The following is a 20641-nucleotide window of genomic DNA, read 5'->3' on the forward strand; positions in this document are numbered from 1 at the left end:
CTGCAATTCTCTGATTCATGCTGTACGAGATTAATAGCATTTATGTTATTCATATATCTTGGTTGACCTTGATCTGTTAGAAACTCCCTCCTTTTTATCTCTGTCCCATACTGGGGAGGTTTTGTCCCACATTAACAATGGATCTTTTGTACTTCAAAGCACATTCCCCCCACGCCCAACATCCTGAGTTTTAATTTTCCTTACATATATAATATCTGTTCCCTTCTCTTTCCCTCTCATATTCTTACCTATGTTTAATGGGCTGATACTATCTCAGGAGCTGTAAGCTTTTATTTTATTTTTTTTCAAATCATCTTAAGTTAACCCTTTGGAAGCTAATTGCAGAAAAAGATTTAAATTCTACTGGAAGAAATAAAAACGTGCTCTAAGAATAACCAATATTTGTAGCTTTTCTCTGTGGCATTTTTAGGGCAAATACTGTCATTGCAGCTGGGACAATACATAAGAAGGCGTGCACGTGTATGGGGAAAAAGACGATACAGGAGGTCAAGTAAGGGAAAAATGGGGTCACATAGTTACAGATGTGATTTTTCAGAAAGCTACAGTTCCTGAGTTTCTCCTTGGGCACATTACAAAACTGGGGCGTCTTCCTGCCTCTTGTGTTGCCCCTGTGCTCGGAGGGATGAATTGCTTTCTGTGGTCCCCCACTTCTCCTGCTCCCCGCTGCAGCACGCCGCTCCCCATTCACAGTGACTGAGACACGGTTTGTCTGTGAGAAAATCTGGGTTGTGTAGGGAAGAACATACTCTTGGAAGTAGGTGTCCACGGCCTGACATGTTTTCAGCCAACAGATCCTCCTTTGCTGGTTGCAGCCTCCCGCTACTGGTCATGCACTGGGAGGTCGAGGGGTGAGCAGGAGCTGGGGTTGGGGCTCGGAGGAGCCTTCCCCTGCAGATGAGAAGCCATCCTTCCCCGGCCCCTGGTGACAACAGCGGTGCCTTGGGGACAGTTTGCTGCCATGCTGGTGGGGAGTGAGCGCTGAATGGGCTCTTGTCCCAGCGGCGTGGAGCGGGAGCTAACAAGGCTCAGGGCAGGACGTGCCCAGGAGGAAAGAGAGGGACAAGAGCAGAGCTGGGCAGGGGCTGCTGGCAGCGCAGTGGGGCAGGGAAGTGTGGAGGAGCACAGAAACAGATGTGGAGGGAAGGTGAGAGAAGAAATAGACCAAAGGTGGGAGGTGGCGACGAGCCTGAGCGTGAATCTAGTGAAAATAAGAACAGAGCCCCTGCATATGGTGCAAGGGCAGACGCTGCCTGTAGTTCTGAGGCCAGTCTCACACCGCGAGGAGTCACGGCTCTGCTGTCAACTGGCCATCCTACATCCTTACTGTCCTTCCTGGACATCTTCTACCATAGCTGGAAGTGGGATGCAGCTCTGTCTGCGTCCCAGTCTGTCGCAATTGCTGTGACACCACCACGGGTAAGCTGGGAACTCCAGCTACTGCCTCCCTCCCTTTTCTCTTTCTCAGCACATGGCAATACTGAGCGCTGTCAAAACAGGTATATGCCTGAGCACAAAAATTGCAGCTGGCAACGACCATGTGATTCTTAGGGTTATAACGGCTCTCCAGTCTATTTATTTATTTACATCTCACTCTGGCTTGTGATCAGTGGCTTCTTATTTTCCCATCAGCTTTCTGAAAGGCTGAATTACAAATATAATAGCTGAAAATGCTGCTCTGGAAATATATATGAACCAAGAGCTGTGGGGACACGCAATGTCTTTTATTAGACACACTGATACCGCTGAAAAAAAGACAACTTCCAGATATAGTGGCTCATCTTTAGGTCATGAAATCTTGTCTTTATTTTTTTCCCCAGTGATATTGGTTAGGACTAATAAAAGACATGATGTCTCCTTCCAGATTCTTCCTTGCTTATGTCCCTAGATCATCATCGCTCCAGCAGTGCTTATCAGTAAATATTTGTGGCCAGAGCTGCGCTGCTCGGAGCCATTCCTCCCTCTGACTCCCTCCAGCCCCAGCTGTCGTCTCCTTGTCGCCCCGCTGCTGCCGGCGAGCAGCCCCTGTGCTGAGCAGCGGCAGCCCAAGGAGCAGGGGGATGTCTGCCTCCGTGCCACGTCCCTAATGCTGCACCCGCCTGCAGCTCTGTTTGTAGGGGATTTGCTGAAAGGGAAAGAAAACAATTGTGCTTAACACAGAGTAAATAGAGCAGATCCTACCAACCTTTCTTTGCAATGTATGGTGAGTTCTGCACATTTTTTCCTGCTGTTTTACGGGGCTTTTACAGTACATGTATTACCATGGATCAGAGTTTTTAAAGCAGACAGTGCTTTAAAATGCTTGCGAGTTTTCCTTCTGCTCATGCTGTTGTTGCCCCCAGGTCTGAAGCACATTAAGATCCATCTATGTTACAATCCATTGAATTAGCTAAGGGAGAATTAGGATTTTTCCTAATCTCTGCTTTAATCACGCAAAGAAAAACCTGACACTTTCTAAAAGAATTCCTAAGTGATAACAACCTTATCGGTATTAGACCCATGGTTTAACTGTGCTGTGTCTGTGTTAAAGGAAAGCTCTCTTGACTCCGGATTTGCAATAGAGCATATACTGCTTTCATGGGATTAGAAGCCCATATACTTTGGCCTTCTGAAATTGTTTTGCTTTCTCGGCATGTTCGAACTTCTTGAGGAAGTGAAGGACTTCCTCTATGAAGGGCTGTGCTTACTTCATTTCTTTGTGCTCCAAGTACTGAGACAGCAAGTTCCTCAGGAGATCTGTTCTTTGTTCACTTTGGGTTTATTTATGACATGCATCTGCCTGCCTTTTCCTCTCTGCATTCAATGCTAAGAAGAAAAGAGAAAGAAAAAAAAAAAAGAAAGAAACTCCCGGTGCTTCTACAAAACCATATCCCCTAATCTTTATTCAGGGATAGACTGACACTTTAAGGCACAGTTTCACAGTAAATTAAATTGCAGGGTGCAGTGCCAGCAAGTGTGTCTAAACATCAGCAGGGAAAATATCCTACCCACCACTATCCTCCTGGACTTTGAAGGAGCCCTGCTACTTTTTTTTTTTTTTTTTACATTATAAAAAGCAAGCCATGCACCACTATGTCCAAAACATTTTCTAACCTTATGGCCTCCACCAGGCCACACCCAATTAATAGGTTTGTCTTCTGGCTTTTCAAGCCTGAGGTTTTGTCTAAGCTTTTCATGTAACTGCACGTGACCAATACCTTGTTTCCATGCAGGTCACGTGAATTCCCACTAGTGCCACAGCACTCAGGTACTGCTTGCAAAGCTGTGCAAAAACATTCCTTAACAGGATGGGGTCCCAACACACTTTGGGTAGGATCGGGCTGTATTGCTGCTGTCCTACAGCACCACATAGGACATTGATTAAGAAGTGGTAAAAGCCTTCTTATCCTGTCTCCTGAAAAGTCTGCGCCTGAAAACCACATTTTTTTTTTTGGTGAAGCAGACATGTAAAACCTCAGTTTGTGATCCCAGAGTTGGTTGCTAGGGTTAAGGTCTCTCTAGCTCCAAGTTAAACTCATCCTGTGGTGGTCAGGGGTGATGGATTCATCCTGCTCAGGAGGAATGGTCTGAAATAGGGATGCTTCTCTCTCTCTCTCCAGGGATTCTTCTCTCCCTTCGTTCAGGGGTAACCCAAGCAGTATGCTTAGGCTAGCTGACTACATGTTAGATAGATAGTTACATTTAGACAAGTTAAATCCTACCAAAGGTAGTTCCCAACTGAAAGTCAAGGTACCCAGAGAATGATCAGGTTAATACAGAGACACTTGCCACAGTTCTTCAAAACATCCCGCAGCACAAAGCCACACATGGGACTTCTTTAAAAGCTGGACGGTGCTTCTAGCTTTAATACATGTGACAGTTTGTACTTATCAAAGCTATTTGCCGATTCCCAGCGTAACATAAGAAGATGCAATGGAAGGGGAAGAGTGATGATAGCATTTAAATTTAATCTCCAAAGGAGGAGAATCATCTGCTTTTCAGGTCCATAGGGACAAGAAATAATTTTGTTAAACTGGAGTGGAGGAGATTTTGGCAAAAAGCCTTTCTGACATAAAGGGTGACTAAATGCTAAACTAGACTAGGATGCCATGGAAATCTACCACTAGAGGTTTATCAATAAGAGGTCAAACAAACTTTGGTTTAGTTTGTATAAAGAAACAAGATCAGTTGAAGAAAGATGGAACTCCTCCAAAGTTACAGAAGGGATTTCTCAACACTGAAGACTGAGACTTCTGGGCACTGAAGTCTCCTTCTTACTGCTCCTGCAGTGAGCAGGAATTCAAAGTAGGAGGCTGTCTTTCTCACACGGCATTGGGGAATGGCTCAACTGATGACTCTGGATTTGGGGGAAAATTTTGCATCATGCTAAGAATGTGTGAATACAAGGGTTATAAAAGAAGTCTGAACGGGCACTGCATTACTTAACAAGGACTTCCGAAAAGTCATTTGAGTTAGTGAGTTACGTGACACAAACCTGGAAACCAGGCAGCCAAGCCCTGCCTGACATGGATTTACCAACTCGGTAAAACATCTTTCAGAATGAATGTAAAATAACTAAACATTTGTAAGAAATTCCAGGAAACGCACTGAAGAGAGGTAGCAGGCAGCATGAGAAAGCAGCGATAGTATAAGGTTGTGTCTTGCGGTGCACGTATTTGTGCATCTCTGCCACTGTATCCCCTATAACCATCTGCAGTTGTTGCCTGCCCTGTTTGGGATCTGGACAGGGGCTGTATTTTTAGCTTGACTTCAAACATTGTCAGTGCTTGGCTCTGAGTTGCATAGGCTTTTGCCATTTCTAATATTCATTGTTTGGGACTGGAACGCCTTATATAGCCTTGTGTTGGAAGATAATGCATTCAGCTTCTACAGTCACAGGAACCGACTGACTGATTTACACCCACTTGGTGCTGAGGATTTAGGTAAAGCCTTCAAAACCTCTCAGTGTTGTCGAGTAGAAACTGGGAAACTTTTCTAACTGGTACCATATTTCACTATTTCATTTTACCTTGTTTCTTTTAGAAGTTTCTTTTAAAAGTGGATTCAACCTGGCGTTTTAGATGGAGCTGTTGTGGTAAGGGATGTGGCACCATCTGGAAACACCAATTCCTCTACACTTACTGTAGAGGGGGTCAGGAGGGCTAGCTTAGATTACACATTCATCTTTCAGACTGCTGACATTAGATTAGAGGAATCTGTGTCTTTGCCAGTAGTGAAGTCAAACCACGAGAAGAGAAAGTGCCAGAAAGCAGATCCACAGGAATTGGTACAGAGTGGAAAAACTTAGCTGGCTATTAGCAAATACTTATGAGATAGTGTGGTTTAGGCACTACTTCTGAAAGTGAAACACCTACTTTGAGGTTGCAATGAAATGCCTACTGCTAATTGGGGCCACAGCTATGCAGCAGCTCCTGGAGCTGGTTGCCTTAGTCCATCTGTTCTCATAAAGGCCAGCAGAAGATGGGAGCCAGGGTTAAAGTGTTCTCTTGCAATGTCAGAAATATGAGGCCTTTCTTCCCCCTTTTGACTGCCACTTGTGAGAAATCACAAAATCACAGAATCATTAAGGCTGGAAAAGACCTGTAAGATCATCAAGTCCAACCATCAACCCAACACCACCATGCCCACTAAACCATGTCCTGCAATGCCATGTCCACATGTTCCTTGAACACCTCCAGGGATGGTGACTCCACCACCTCCCTGGGCAGCCTTGTCCACTGCTTCACCACTCTCTCCATAAAGAAATTCTTCCTAATATCCAGCCTAAACCTCCCCTGGCGCAACTTGAGGCCATTTCCTCTTGTCCTGTTGCTAGTCACTTGGGAGAAGAGACCAGCACCCACCTCTCTGCAACCTCCTTTCAGGTAATGGCTCTTTTAATAGCTGATGTCCAAGAGAGGGTTCTTGGCCATGAATTCCACGCAGAGGGATGCAGGCCCCTGCGGTTCAGACTTCAGTGCCTACTTTGTTTATAGACATGTGGAAAGGTATGGGACAAAACCAGCTCCCAGACTGGCCTTTGCAGGCAGCGGAGTATGTAGTCTGTGAATTGTCTGTCTTTAGATGTGAATTAGGTGCCAGCTTGCTTGACACCATCAAAACTTAGGTTGTTTGGGCGTGCTCAGAAGAAGGATATTTAGGTACCGAAGAAAGTTTACTATGGAAACCATAAGTTGAGTACCTCCAAGGTGACATGACACCTAAACAGAGAATTTGAAAATCCAAATTTGGCCTTAGAGACATAGAATAGCAGTGAGGCAATTCTGCAAGGGCTGTGTCCTGGTAGCTGCTCTGTATGGCCTCATGGAGCTTAGCCCAAGGTTGCCTTTTAAGTCCTTATCAGAGTTCACTTGTGCTACCTGCCATGAATTCCAGACTGTGGGGGCTAGAGGGCATCCAGTTCCCAAATAACAGGTCCCACCAAGCGGGACTGTGCCAGCCTTAGAGAAATGACTCACTTCATTGTGTTTTGCTACCTGAGTTACGAACATTTCTACGTAACCTGTAGTGCCAGTTCTAACTGTACAGGGGATAGACTCCATAGCTTTTCTAGACCTTGCTTTTAAGCGTCCAAAACTCAAAACCTGAGAGACTCAAAACTTGGAGCCTAAATGCACCCGAAATCACAAGAAGTATTTAAGTTTAAGAGCACAGTTGCTTTGCCCGTGTGGGCAATGGAAAGAGTGAGAATCAAGTGCAGAAAGGAGATACCCCTGCATCTGGGCTGAGATATCTGGGACACCTCAGTAGCATTCGTGCAGGGACTTTGTCCTGTACCACTACCACAAATGGGACTTTTGCCACAGACTTGGTGGAAATGGATCACCCTTATCTTACAGACATTTCTCTGCAGAGAAGCCAGGAGCAAAGCAGTGCTCACCTTTCATAAAAACAGTTAATTTGGAGATGGATTGTGAATTTGCATGTGTCCTAGGTACAGATGTTTTTGGAACAAGAATCTAATCAAATGTTTTTGCTGAGAGACTTGTTTCATAAATCCTGTGTTGTTATATGATGCTACTGGTCCTATGTGTTTACTTTCAATTTATGTTGTTAGCTCTGTTTATTGCCTTTTATTAAAGCTCATCAAGTGGATTGTTTTTAAGTCCTGTTATGAGAAAGATGAACACCAACATGTGGAATAACCTAGATAAATAAACTGAAAGTAGTTGAAAGCTTCTATACTCAGAAGTACCTTATTTGAATTTCTTGCGTGGGAGTATTTACTCGCAAAAGACAGGATATTGATGATCAAACATGCAATTAACTGAAAGAGTTCTGTGGTCTTTGTATTAAACCAAAGTATATTGCATAAAGGCCCTGGCAGTTTATTTTTTTAACTCTTTTTTCACTCACTTCTTTAAATGAATGAATGCATATGTTGCAATATGCTTTACCATAAACTGACTAAATGTATTCACACATTTGTTAAAGGAAAAAAAATCAGCTTTCTGTGACTTAAAATCTCACAGAACTGCTGATATAAATTGCTTTATCTGTACAAGCCAATCTGTCCATCTGTTATATTTTATACTGGTTCATTTCTGTATTTTAGTCAGAGGCTCATTATGAACATCCTATCAGATCTCCTATGTAATGCAGCCCGTAGATTAACTAGCAGTTTTGCGTCAAGTCTATAGTGTGTACAGCAGCTAGAGACTCTCTCAAAAGACATCTCATTCACTTATAAAGCTTAATGGCAGGACATTTCTGCCTTAATGTTTACCACTTCGTCACGTTTCAGAAATGCTTTTATGTTATCATCGTCTCTCTGTGCCAGCCATTCTAGTGCACCTGTTTCTTTTTTTCTTTTTTACTTTCTTTTTTTTTTCAGGCTTCTCACAAGTGTCTGTATTCACAGTTTTTATGTGTCTGTTTGTATTTTACTCCGCCATCTGACACCCTGTTTCTTTTCTGGGATGTACCTCTACAGTCCCAGTCTTTCCCATTTCCTGTTCAGTTGTCATTTTTATCCTACCCTCTACTCCCAGACACAGAGTTACCTTTGTGCTCTTGACATCTCTAGCAGATGTCTTTATCTGACCTGAGTGCTCCCCAGCACCTGTTAGCTTTTCCCCAACTCCTATTTTAAATAACCCCTTCCCCTCCCAATTCCATCAGTTTTCTTGCTGAGTAACTTGGCTCCCCCACACTAAATACTCCTTTCCTTGTATGATCCTTCCCCTCCTTACTCCCATCTTATCCAGTATTTAGGAAGAGTAATCCCCCTTTTACATATCTTCTGCAAATACATGTTTTTCCTTGCCAACTGCTGCAAGGTGTAGCGATGAAGAGCAGTTCAGGATAAGATTTGTGTGGCAATTTCAGCCCTAATGACTGTGTGGTCATACTTGTATAGAGATGTGTTCTCTACAATGTACTTCTTGCAGGGATAAACTGCATTTGTACCACACTATTGAAGTTTGGGCATAGCCTAAGATTGTAAGGAAAGTCCAACTGGTATGTAGAACTGAAATGGTTCAAGAGAGGATTTAATAACGTAGAAGTCCAAAATTTAAACCATGTCCTTGATAATCAAAGCATCACTTCCATGATGTCTTAATTCCTCCCCTAGATGTGCGATACAAGATTGTGGCCATTAGCAGAGAAATGTGGATCCATGGTGAGAGACCCTTCACTGTTGTGATTCACGGAGTTACCACTGATAACCAAGGTCTGAGGGCAGAAGATGCTGGATCACAATTACTGCACCTGAGAGGAGCAACTCCTCTTTTGTAGGCAACACAGACAACATATGAAACAGGAATATGACCAGTTGTTGATTTTCCCCAACCTTTCTAAAGCCTATATGAGACTGACCCAACTTGATGCACCTCCTAGCAACACTCAACCCAAATCCTGACCCCAAAAATGGAATTCCCTTTTCTGAAAGCTGCTCTCCCCCTTCCCAGTGTCCTCGCCTGCTGCTTTTCACCCATTTCCACCCCCATGTGAATGCCTCTGAACTACTCTGTCCCACGCTGAAGATTTTGGAAGTGTGGTGCAGAAATATTCAAGCTGGCCCCACATAAAACTTGCCCGGATTCAGTTCATTTGCTTAACTGAACTGCAACCCTCGCATGCTTGAGTCACATCAATGAGGCATGCTTCCCTTCTTGGGAACTGGTGGTATAGGCGACAACTCAGCACATGGAGCAAACCATTTGCTCTGTTTAAAGTGAAGAAAACTTTACTCTTTGAACTGCGTGGTGTGAACATCTCTTCTGAGAAATGTTTTTTCTTAAGGAAGAAGAGAGTACGTCATCTGCAAACCCATAGACAAATTCTCCGCATGTGGAAAATACTATCTCTGCTAAAATCTAGCAGGTGTATTTGAATGTAACAGAATCACAGAATCACAGAATCACTACGGTTGGAAAAGACCTGTAAGATCATCAAGTCCAACCATCAACCAACACCACCATGCCCATTAAACCATGTCCCGCAATGCCTCATCCACACGTTCCTTGAACACCTCCAAAGGTGTCAAGGTTCTCTTTTTAAAATGTAGTTCTTATTAATCGGTACTACCGGAGTACAAAAAGGTGTAAGATTTAGCATGGTGGTGTCCAAATGTTTTCTGGGCTCTTCCCCTTTCGCTTTTCCTTTCCTTCATTCACAGACCACCTTGCCCTGTCCCTGAGCTGTCCCATTAGGCAGTGACTATACTTGGCTGTTGATCCTTGGTAATATGTTGTACGAATGATTTTTTTTTTTTTCCTTTGCTTTACGTAGGGGCTAAGAATGTTTAATAGAGTGCAAAAGTACATGGGTGAAATGTAGGAAAACACCCAGGGGGTTGCTTAATTTGCCACTGAACTGTGGCCTTTTTAACTGCTTTATGTCTGCGTGGCCACCTCTCTGTATGATGGGCAGCGTACGCACATCTGTTCGGGACCTGCAACTGCATTAACCTCGGGATTATGACATCAAGAATGGCATTTGTACAATTAAAAATGTTATCTCACAGGGCAGCCCCTGTTGCCCTCGGCCACCTTTGGGTAAATTGTGTTGTAGGAAAGGTTAAAAAAAGCTGCTGGAACTAATCCTTTTGATGAAACCTTTAACAAGTATGTCAGGCTCCTCTGATGTCAGCCCTGGCAGAGTATAGTTGTAGTTAATGTCCTCGGCTCTAACTCACCATCTAAGACCCTCTTTCCTGCCGCCTGTTTTCTTCATCAGTTTGTATTTCTGCCAGTCAGTGTCACAAAGCACTTCCTGCTTCATCCCCGCCTGACGGGGTTAAGCCACGCTGATGGTCTGCAGTTGTGTGCAGCTTCATTTTTCATAGATTCTTTCTGATAACCATAACATGAACTCTGGAGTATGTGTTAGGAACTGAAAACAGGCCAAGTGTTTTGTATTAGAGCCTGTATTCCCACATTCACCAATTCTCCAAGGGTTGAAAATGCATCAGTGACATGTATGAGAAAAAAAAAGGCTGGGACTAAAATCAATTTTCTCCCCTCTTGCCTACATGAAACAAAATTAAAAGCACAATGACCCTTATTCTTTTTTCATTTACTGCTGAAATTCCTCTGCCGTCTGTGAAGCAACTCTTGTTACACCACCGTAACTGGAAGGAGAATCAACCCCGGTATCTGCTGCAGGTGTTTAATACCTTAAAAAACAGGAGTGCACACAGCTTCTCTATCTACTCGTTTTTGAAAAAGCCATTTTACCTGGATGGATGGATCTAGACCCCAGAGAACTGCATTAACTGAATTTTGTAACTTGCTCTAAATGAACAATGCGCTACTCCCTTATACATGACTGGCTTTCAATATTGTAGTATGTATTGTGACCCTAAGCTGTCAGTTTAATGCCTGTGTTAGCACAGATCAAAGGACAACTGAAACAAAATATAAAAATATAGCAATAAATGACCTAGTGTGCTTTCTTATCTCCAGCAAGAATTTTATATTAGGCTGCTTTATTTGCTGGGTATTACAGAGTCTTCTTTACTTCCGTTGAAAAAAAAGCAGGGTGAAAAGCCACAATAATCCTTCAGATAAAATGGAAAGAGTTATTTATGCCTGTGCTATTAATAGATGTCTCTTCTTAGAAAACAGCCATTTGTGGGTTTTTTGTAGCATCAACTTTTCCCCCTGAGATCTCACAAATTCTTTTTTTCATTTTTTTTTTTCTTTTTTTAACTGTAATGCAGACTCATGTTAACAATTCTGCCTTCCTGGCTGTCAAAGATATTTCCTGTGGTCTGTTTTTGGCTGTGCACTCAGCCAGTTGCAGTGTATATGAGGCATTTGTTTAAAAAGTAAACAGCTACAGTCATCATCGGCATAAAAATTAACCCATGACGTGCAGGATTTTTCACTTTCTTAGCCTGTATCCAAGAGCCACCTGAAGACTCGTTGAGAGATGGACGGCCAAGGAGTTGAATGCGTTTGAGGGTGGCTGTTGCCATGAGAAGGCAAGCCAAGTGCCATCATCTGAATGCTAAACAGGGGTAACCATGGATTTGCTCATGTGATTTGGTCCCTTTGCGCTGCTCAGAGAGAGAAAGGGATGGAGGAAACACTGCTGGGGCCTTTCCAGCCGGGGACAGAAGGGGAGAGTCCCTCCCTCCCTGCCAGCGCCAGGCTGTGCAGGTCGCACACGCACCCTTACAAAAGATCAGGTTCATTTTCTAAGAACAGATGAGTTACGGACGTATTTCTCAGTATCATTTGAAGAATAATTGTGGTTTCACAAGTTGTTTTTCACAGTAACATGTGAAGAAAAGGCTAAATTACTTTACTCTGGTCAGGATGCAGGGGTATGTAGAAACGGTTACCAAAAATAGGTGCCTTTAGGCTTAAGAACCTAATGACATTTTTTCCTTTCTTTTTTTCTTTTTTTTTTCCTCTGCTGCAGTTTTGGAATAAGGTGTCCTATTTTAAACATCAGATCACTGTCTAGCTCTGTCTTGTAGTTCCTAAGTATTAAAAATGTTTTTTGAGGCTTGCCAAGAATGTTATATGAGTGAGTAATGCCATTTGACTTACTGAAAGGGTTCTAATGCAACATTAATTCAATGTAACAAACCTCTCCCAGAGCAGTAATACAGCTTCCTTTAAAAGCTGATGAGATACCATATTATAATGTCACAACCATAAAGATTTGCAATGCATTAGTTTTAGGCCTGGCTATTTAAATTTGGGCAGTATAGAGATTAATCTGTATAATTATTTGTTTTAAGAATGAATCAGAGTATATATTTCCTGCATTAGACCGTACTTTTTAATTAAGTGTCGTTGGAGATAAATGTCTCTGTTTGCAGTAGCAACGTATGTTAACACATCTTCCAGAAACCTCCTGTTCTTTCTGATACAGAAAACAAAATACTGATAAATTATGTAGAGGTCCACAGGTTTTCATCATCCTTGAAAAACCAAACCCAGGGTTATACAACTAAATTCTTCATACACAAACTGATGTACCAAGGCATGGTACAGAGTAATATGGGGTAGGTGTCATTTCATTTAACTTTACCCCCCAAAAGGTTAGTCTCCAGGTACATGTGCTTCTAGTGGATTATACACCCCATCTTTAAGTTGGAGGTCTAAGACAGTTAAAAAGGTCCTAATTTGAAGTTGGTTTTTTCCCTCCATCTGAACATGTAACATCAAATGAGACATATCCTCATTTTTTTCTGTCTAGAAATATTGTAAGAAGACACATGAGCTCGAGAAAAAGTTTTACTGGGAGTATACTCCTCAAAGCTGAAACAGAAGAGTTTCAGAATAGCACATAGGCATCTCAAGTATGGTTTAGGTAGCAGTAGGTGCCCATGTTTGGAAGAACAAGCCATGTGCACTTCTTGGGTAAATCCGTGTCATGAAAGGATAGACAGATGGGAAGTGAACTCATGCACTGGCTGGTCTTGGCAGCTCCCCCCCAGATCTTTCTGGGACTCTTTCTTCTAGCATTTGTTAGCCTTCCTCTTCTTACATCATTACAGGGGCAAGCTCTTAGATTTTACATTCATTCAAGTGTACAAGGGAGTCAACCTTTCCCAAATAATTCCATCCTGGGAAGTAGAAAACCAGGTCCCAGGGAAACTCAGTGATTTGTACCATGTCTTCAGAAAATGTCCCCATGTGGTGCTCCAGAGCAAGGCTGGGGAGGTGGGAGAGCCTCCAGTCTTCTGTTGAAGCTTGTCCATGTCTACACCAGGACAGCAGGAGTCCTGAGAACCAGGGAGAGATCAGGAGAGAAGGGACATGGTGCTTGTGCGGTGACCAGGAGACCAGGCAGGACGTTGAGAAGATGAGAGTTTGGGTCTGTGCTTGGAGAGTGCTTGCCTTTTTCCATCCCCTGCCCAATGTAGAAAGCACATGCAGTCCAACCCACTGTCACAACTAAGGCACCATCCAGAAAAGAGGATTTCAGGATTTCTCAAGCCAAAGGAGGAGCAGAAATGAGAACCTGGGATTTAGAGTTAAACTGTTCTCAGAGCAACGGGAGTGCAAGGCTTCCAGGGGGGCTTGTGAAAGCACTTCACTTTTGGGGGCCCTTTATAGGATGTGACATGAAATAATTTTCTAAGCTGAAACCTCATGCTTCCAGTGCTGATGAAGATGCCATTGCAAGTCACTCGTTTCACATATTAAGTAGATCAATTATTTTGGCTCTCTGACCTTCCAGTTCCAGGAATGCCCTGGGCTTTTTTGTTCCCAAGCTGTATTTCTTTTTGCACAGACCACGAACTGAATTCATTTCTCTAAGGAACATGAATAGTTTGTTTTTCCTAAATTCCTGGCAAACAAGTTGATGAAATCCGTATGGATCACAAAGACTGAACGCTTGAGTACAATGTTCCTCATGTGAGCAAACACTTGTCTTCTAAAATAGATGACTTTTAGCTGTGGGGATTATATATATACATATTTGAGATCCGTTCTGTGAGCCATCAGCTAGATTTCAAAAGCATTAGACAGGAAGCTGACTGCTTCTGAAGGTGTTTTCCTTCTTCCTTATGTTAAACATACATGCTTTTCAGATAAGGGTTTTTCATTTTAATTTGTCATCATATCTGATAATTAAAGAAAAATTGTTAAGAAGTGGTTTGAAGCTTTCGTTTTAAACCCTAATCCTTTTCAAGCTGAATAACTGAGTTTTAACCTTATTCTTACCATTGTCAAAATACCTTCAAAACACACACACACACACACACACCCCCAACACCCTGCATCTCTCACCTTGACCAAGCTGCAGATGATCCAACCTACTGGGATTTTGTATCAATCTCTTTTTGATATGTGCTGCTCACATCTCCATGCCCCAGCATGTCTCCAGGCCACACCTTCCTGGCACCAGACTACCCGAGACATGCTTGAGTGCAGAGTAGGATGGGAAAGCATCTCAGGGGCAAGCACTTTGAAAGGTTGCAGAGAAGGTGCTTTCTCACACCTCCCGGGCTGCTCAAAGGAAAGCTACATGCTTCCCTCCTTTTGGAAAAGAAAGGGAGTGACCAGCTTAGCTAATTAAAAACTGCTCATTGTTTGTGAAATAAGTAGCAACGAAATGAACTATCAGTTAGCATAGCTCATCTGTATATACTTAAAATCTGTACGGTGCTTTCTAACCCCTGGCTGTACAGGAAACATAGCAACTTCAGGTGCTAGACCCTATGGCTGTGTCACCAGTGGGGAACTGTGGCCTTCCACTGCTGCATCCTCTTTGGCATCCCCAAAACCCTGCCTGGGGGCTTCTGCACCAGCCAGGTGCTTCACCATGCACAACCTTCCATCCTTCAGGGCAGGAGCAAAAAGGCATGCTTAGTCATATTCTCTACTGTCTTATCTCCTCACCTCCTCAAAAGACAGGAGAAGTGGTGACAGTCTTAAAGCTCCATGGGGAGCACGTGTGATTGATAATGCTCAGAGCTGAAAGCATTGGTGGGAGAGCGAGCAGCAAAATGGGGAGACAACAAAGCAGGATGGCTAGATTTGAGTGGCTAGGAGGGTGAGGGTGAGGCTGGTGTCTCCCCGTAAGGAGGCTGGGTAGGGCTGCCCCTGCACCTCTGGGCTGGAGGTGGCAACTGGCCACCCATGGTGGCCCTAAACAGTAGTGCACAATCATCAGTTTATCTGCAAAATAAAGTGTAAGCTTTTTAGTGTACAACCTCAGAAACCTTTAAAATTACTTGAGAGGAGAATAAAAGCAATTAGCAAAATATGTGGTTAGAATCAAGGCAGTTTCCGCTGATTTTTTTTCTGAATGTTTATTTTGTAAGTGGAGAGAACAGCAAAAAAAAAAAAAAAATTGAGAAAAGTTTTCCTTGGCAAAAAGAAAGCATTTTAAAAGCAGCAGAAGATGAAATGTCAAGGCAGCTGTTGGATTGCAGTCGCTATAGTAATCACAACACAACACTTTGGTTAGTTAGGCACACAGCAGAGACTCTGGGTAAGAGTCAGGGAGTGGCGGTGGTGAAGGGCAGGTTATCAGTTTTTTGAGGAAGTTTTAAAAACCTCAACACAGAGAAGGATCTGTCCTTTTTAAAGGACAATCTGTGCAGAGTTTTCTGCTAAAAGCATTTGTACACACACTTTGGCACTTTAAAAAAAGGCTGTCTTAAAATTAGTAAGTCAGGCCCTTTTTGCTAAAATAATGCTTGCAGCACAGAAGGATGATTCCCTTAAAATGGGGTCTGAGCATCTTTTGTCTTTCATGTATTTGCATTCACAGCACCCTGTGGAACAAGGAAGTCTTTTATTCCCAATTTTTCTTGTGGGGACAAGAAACCAGAAAGGTTATAGTGCAGAATACATGAGAAAACGCAGGTGTTTGGACACTCTGCATCACCTAATGCGGGCACATCCAAACTACCTGCCTAGCGAGTTAGGCTCACCCACGTTTCCCTCTCTGCAGATTTGTGATGATGGCACAAAATGAACATGTTGAAGGCAAGGCAGACCTTCCTTTCCTTTTCCTCCTGCCCTCCTCCACTTGCCACAAGCGAGAACTGAGCCTTAAATACTGTGTTATTGCATAGAAGTGGACAGTCCTTCCAGCCCATCTTTTGAAAAGAAGGAAAGAGGGTTGTTCAGTTTTGAAGAAAAGGCCTGGCTTCCCAACTTCAGTAGTGGGATGAGACCTGGGAAAAGCTCCTGGCGGAGCTGAGCAAGGGTGTGTCTGGATGGAGTTTGCATCAGCGTGTCCCCTGCTGCCTCGTGGCTGCCTCGCTGCAAACAAGGACATTTCAACTCCTTATTTGCAGTTTCTCTTCACACCTTTTGTCTGTTGTGTTTATTTTGACTAGAAACTCCTTGGGGGGGGGGGGGAGGCACTGGCTTCTATGGCTTGTGTGCACAGCACAGTATGCCTCTGAGGTGATTTGGACGCTGTAAGTACACATCGCCAATACAAACGGTACAAATAATGTTACATATTCTTTCAAAGTGTTGAAATACATGAATTACCCAGGATGACACATGACCTGTTTATACTTTTGCCTTTCTAAAAAAGACAAATCAAGATCTTGATTTTTCTTTTTTTGGGTTTTTTTTTTGCATGGGGAACCTTGAACAGAAATGACAGTCCTGAATCTTGTAAGAGGCTTCGCCAGGACAGACTTTCTTACCTCCTTCAGAGCTGCTGCTGATTTTGTGTGGTGCTGCGCTGCACTCTCAGAAGCCAGTGGTGTTAAAGTCAATCCCTTCTCCATTCTGTTTGTCAATTAAATATCTTCTCTCACCTGTGTGAATGCAGGGATTAATCCCTTCTTTCAGCCGGCACTCTCTTTCCGGGGCAGCCGCCGGCTTCCTCTGCCGTTCCCTGTGGCCACAGCAGCCCGAACGCCCTCATCCCGTGGAACCCCATCCCCAGCGCAGCCCCTCACCTGTGCGCCAACTTCTCTGGTTTGACTGCACAGATCAGCTTGCAGGACGGAGACCTCAGCGCACAGCCGGAAAAGTCATTTTAGCCCAAAAAGAGCTGGAGAAATACAGTAATGTAAAGTAACACCTAAACAAACCCACAAAACCTAGAGACTTAAGTCCTGTAATTGCCCTAAGCTTTGCTAATTGTGAGACCACCAGCTGTGATAAAGGAAAGTGATTTCATCAGTTGTCAGTCATCCTCCTTTTATTAATGATCAGAAGTTCACATCTCCTCCAGGCAGGGCAAAGTCCTGCTTTGCTCTGCTCCTGTCTGTCATGCTGAAAGCTTTGGCTGTAGCAAACCCTTGCGTGTTATGCAGGGAGTTTTCTCTCTCCCCAGTGGTTTCTTTTGCTGGGATCATGCTGAGACGAGTCCTTCCCCTGACAACATCACTTGGAAGTTTCTTGTCAGGTTTGTTCCTTCATCCCTTCACTTATGAACTAATATATCTGACTTCTAGGGCAGGATTTGTCTGTGCTGTGGCTAAACTGGTTTCTGTTAAATACAGCTAGACAGCCATATTACCCTGAGAGAGTGTTGCTAAGTATAATGGGTAGTTCAGAGATGCAGGACAACGCTGACCGCTTTTAAGACAAAAAAGGGCATGCTTCTTTCAATTTTACATGAAACTGAATTAAAATTAGCTATATTGGAGTTAAGTTTTTTTGTTTGACAATAGAGCAGGGAACGTTCCTTGTCACCTCTCTTTTACTCCAGTGCAAAACTAACTTTTAAAAAAGCTGTTGAAAGATGGAATTTTATCAGAAGGGAACTTGAAATCTCGCTGGCTGCATATCCATCAATTCTTGCTTGCTAGGCTTTTAGTTTCAGATAGATGTGTATTGACAAGCCTTGGTACTGCTCTTGGAAAAATAAGAGTGCTCTTAAAAGTAATCAAAAAAGAATGAAAAAGAAAACCAGAACAGGCATGTCCTTCTCCCTATTCATTCAAAGCAAATGGTTCTCCAGCAGTGCTGACTGGATCTGTACAGAGGAAAAAGCTGTACCAGACTTTCAGACTGTCAGCACTCAGTAGAAATGGATCATTTTAAAATTTATTGAAGGAACATTGTGAAAAAAAAATGTTTTGGGGTCAGATGAGAGGTTTTGCTTAAATGTTAACTTTTATTTCACCTCTTTCTGTCTACTGAATTCAGACTTGACCATCTAAGTTTTAGACACCTGCAGTAGGGCACATGAACCCCACCTCTGCAGTTTGATGGAAGTGTATAAGTGCTGCATTTAATCAGTGTTCCCATGAAGAATCGTGGGGTCATGAACCCTTAGTGCTTCAGGCAAAAATACTGTTGACTCTGACATGGGAGAATGATAAGAGGGGAATGAAAGTATAAAGAGAGGCCTTGGGATCCACACTGACTGTGTAGTACCGTTTGTTAATTTTGCATGTTAATTAGACTTGTGAATGATGACCTGTGGAATTTACTACCTTGTGAGGTATTCATCTGTGAAAAACTTGTCTTCTAATCACAAAGTTCCAGTGTGTTGGAAAATCTCAAAATCTTTTAAAGTCGCATCTGTATCCTAGCTGTTCAAGTAAAAATATAACTTCTATGAAAATACTGTATGAAGAAAATGGACGATATGCTCCAGAAGTGGTAAACAGAATGGGGAACTAGTGAGCTGAGGTAGAAGAGATGAGGGTTAGTAGGTGGTAAGGAAATTTTGCAAAAAGATGGTAGGAGTGGAAGACGGCAGAGAAGTGGAATGGGAGGATTTAGAGGGCAGATCTCTGGGTAAAAAAACATCATTGGAGCCCATCCTTGAATGAGAGCTGGGCCTGCAGAAAACACTTACACACTCAAGGTGTGAATGAGATTGTGCACAAGCTTGAGTCTCACATAGCTGTGACAGCAAACACATGCCTCAAGGTCACCCACCGAAAAAACCAGAAAAAGGGGAATTGAGTGCTGCCCTTTATGATGTACACAAAGCTTCTCTGGAAAGCCCACGTAATGAGTGCTACGCAGTGCCATGAAGAGTGTTGCAGCAAGGAGAACACTGCTTGTACATCACTCTGATCTTGATAGGTTTTATTATTTTAAACACTTTATTGTGTTATTTAAAACCTCTTATAATTACGCAGTTCTCTAGAGGCATACTTAGAGCTTTTGCACGACAGTCCTGGGTAGATCCTGAAGCAATTATTGAGGAAATCCTGTGAAATACTATATTGTAGAAGCACTCTATGGGTTAGTTATAGCATAATAACTATGGGAATGTACATAACTTGCTAGTTTAGTGCCTCTTCATACCTGCAGCAGGAAATGGCAGTTCCGAAGGGACAATACAAGGGACAATATTGCAATCACTGCCAGAACTGTCTTACTCCACAGTCACTACTTGAGCATTGCTCTCTACCTAAGACAATGTCTAGCAGTAATGGAGTCCAACTGGGATGCAGATAGTCAGAGTTCAGGGAGCAGAATTGTCAGTCATTACCATTGCTGAATGACTCTTTGGGTTGAATTAAATATTTATTAGCTTTTTAGATACAATTGAAACAGCTATAGATGGAGATAGATGTGTTAAAAAGTAATAAACGAAAAATTACAAGCCATTTCCAGCCTTTTTTGTTTTCATCTCCACTTTGGGATATGTGGCATAATTTCTTCTCTCTATAAAGTTCTTGAGGGACTTCTCTCTGTACTGTGTATTTTAAAGCTTTTTCTTTGGTCTGTTGTAAAATCTTGAAGTGGTGCAAAGCAAGTACAGCATGTGAGTGTAGGCAGCTTGCTGTGACTCTACTCCTCTGGAAGTGCCACTTTTTACAGGCAAGAAGCTTGCTGTCCATTTGAAGAATGTCTACGGGGGAAAACAGATATTTCTAGAGGCACCCTCCAGCAGTGAGCCACTTGTTGCCAGTTTATCTCTATGTTTAAAAAATAATCAAGCTCTTCCGCTCTCAGTTGGTGATTCACAGTAATTTTGTCCTATACAGACTCTAGATTAGATGAAGGCAGCTGCATACATTTGATCAAACTCTCACATCAGCTGAATTCTGACAGGCTGGCACTGTCCTGTTTTAGCACTGTCCTTCATGCATACAAATATTCTGGCATGAGGGTTTCCTAAACTACGTGGCTGAGGCTGACCAGCATGGGAACCCTGCTACTGCAGAGAAAGAATAAGTGCCTTTCCTACAAGGTTCAGGCTATTTTGTTTCCCATTTAGGTGGCTGTACTGGAAATGCGATACGTCCAGTTAATCTTCAATGGGCGATCTCAGACGTTATAGATCCACTTATACCTTGTGATGAATTACTTCAGTGTTTGGCAAATATTAAATAACATTTTTTTGTTGACATGGAAGTGTGATCTGCAGGCTGCAGCTGGTCCCAGTGTTTGGTGCTGTTTGTGTCCTGCCGTCTGGCTCTTCCTCCCTCTGTTCTCTTGCTATTGAGGCGCAGCTGGCTTACGTCCGTCACAATCAATGGAAGGACATTTCCGAGCTGGTAATTGCTGAAAGGATCCGGTGCTGATGGCTTCTGGAGCTGCCAATCCGCGGAGAAGCTTTTGGCTCCTGCTGCGTACAGTATGTCTGCAGTTTGACCATTTATCTCACTTTACATACTTGAACTGAAAGAAAGGTTTGTGCAAGCACTTGCTGCTCATTCCCTGGCATGTCTTTCTCCCCCTTGTCCGTCCCCCCGCCTTGCGTGTTATCAGCTATTGCAACAACACTAAAATGTGTCAAATAAGGTGAATGCTGTTGTCTAGTT

This window comes from Gavia stellata, chromosome 1, assembly GCF_030936135.1.
Source record: "Gavia stellata isolate bGavSte3 chromosome 1, bGavSte3.hap2, whole genome shotgun sequence".
Lineage (NCBI taxonomy): Eukaryota > Metazoa > Chordata > Aves > Gaviiformes > Gaviidae > Gavia > Gavia stellata.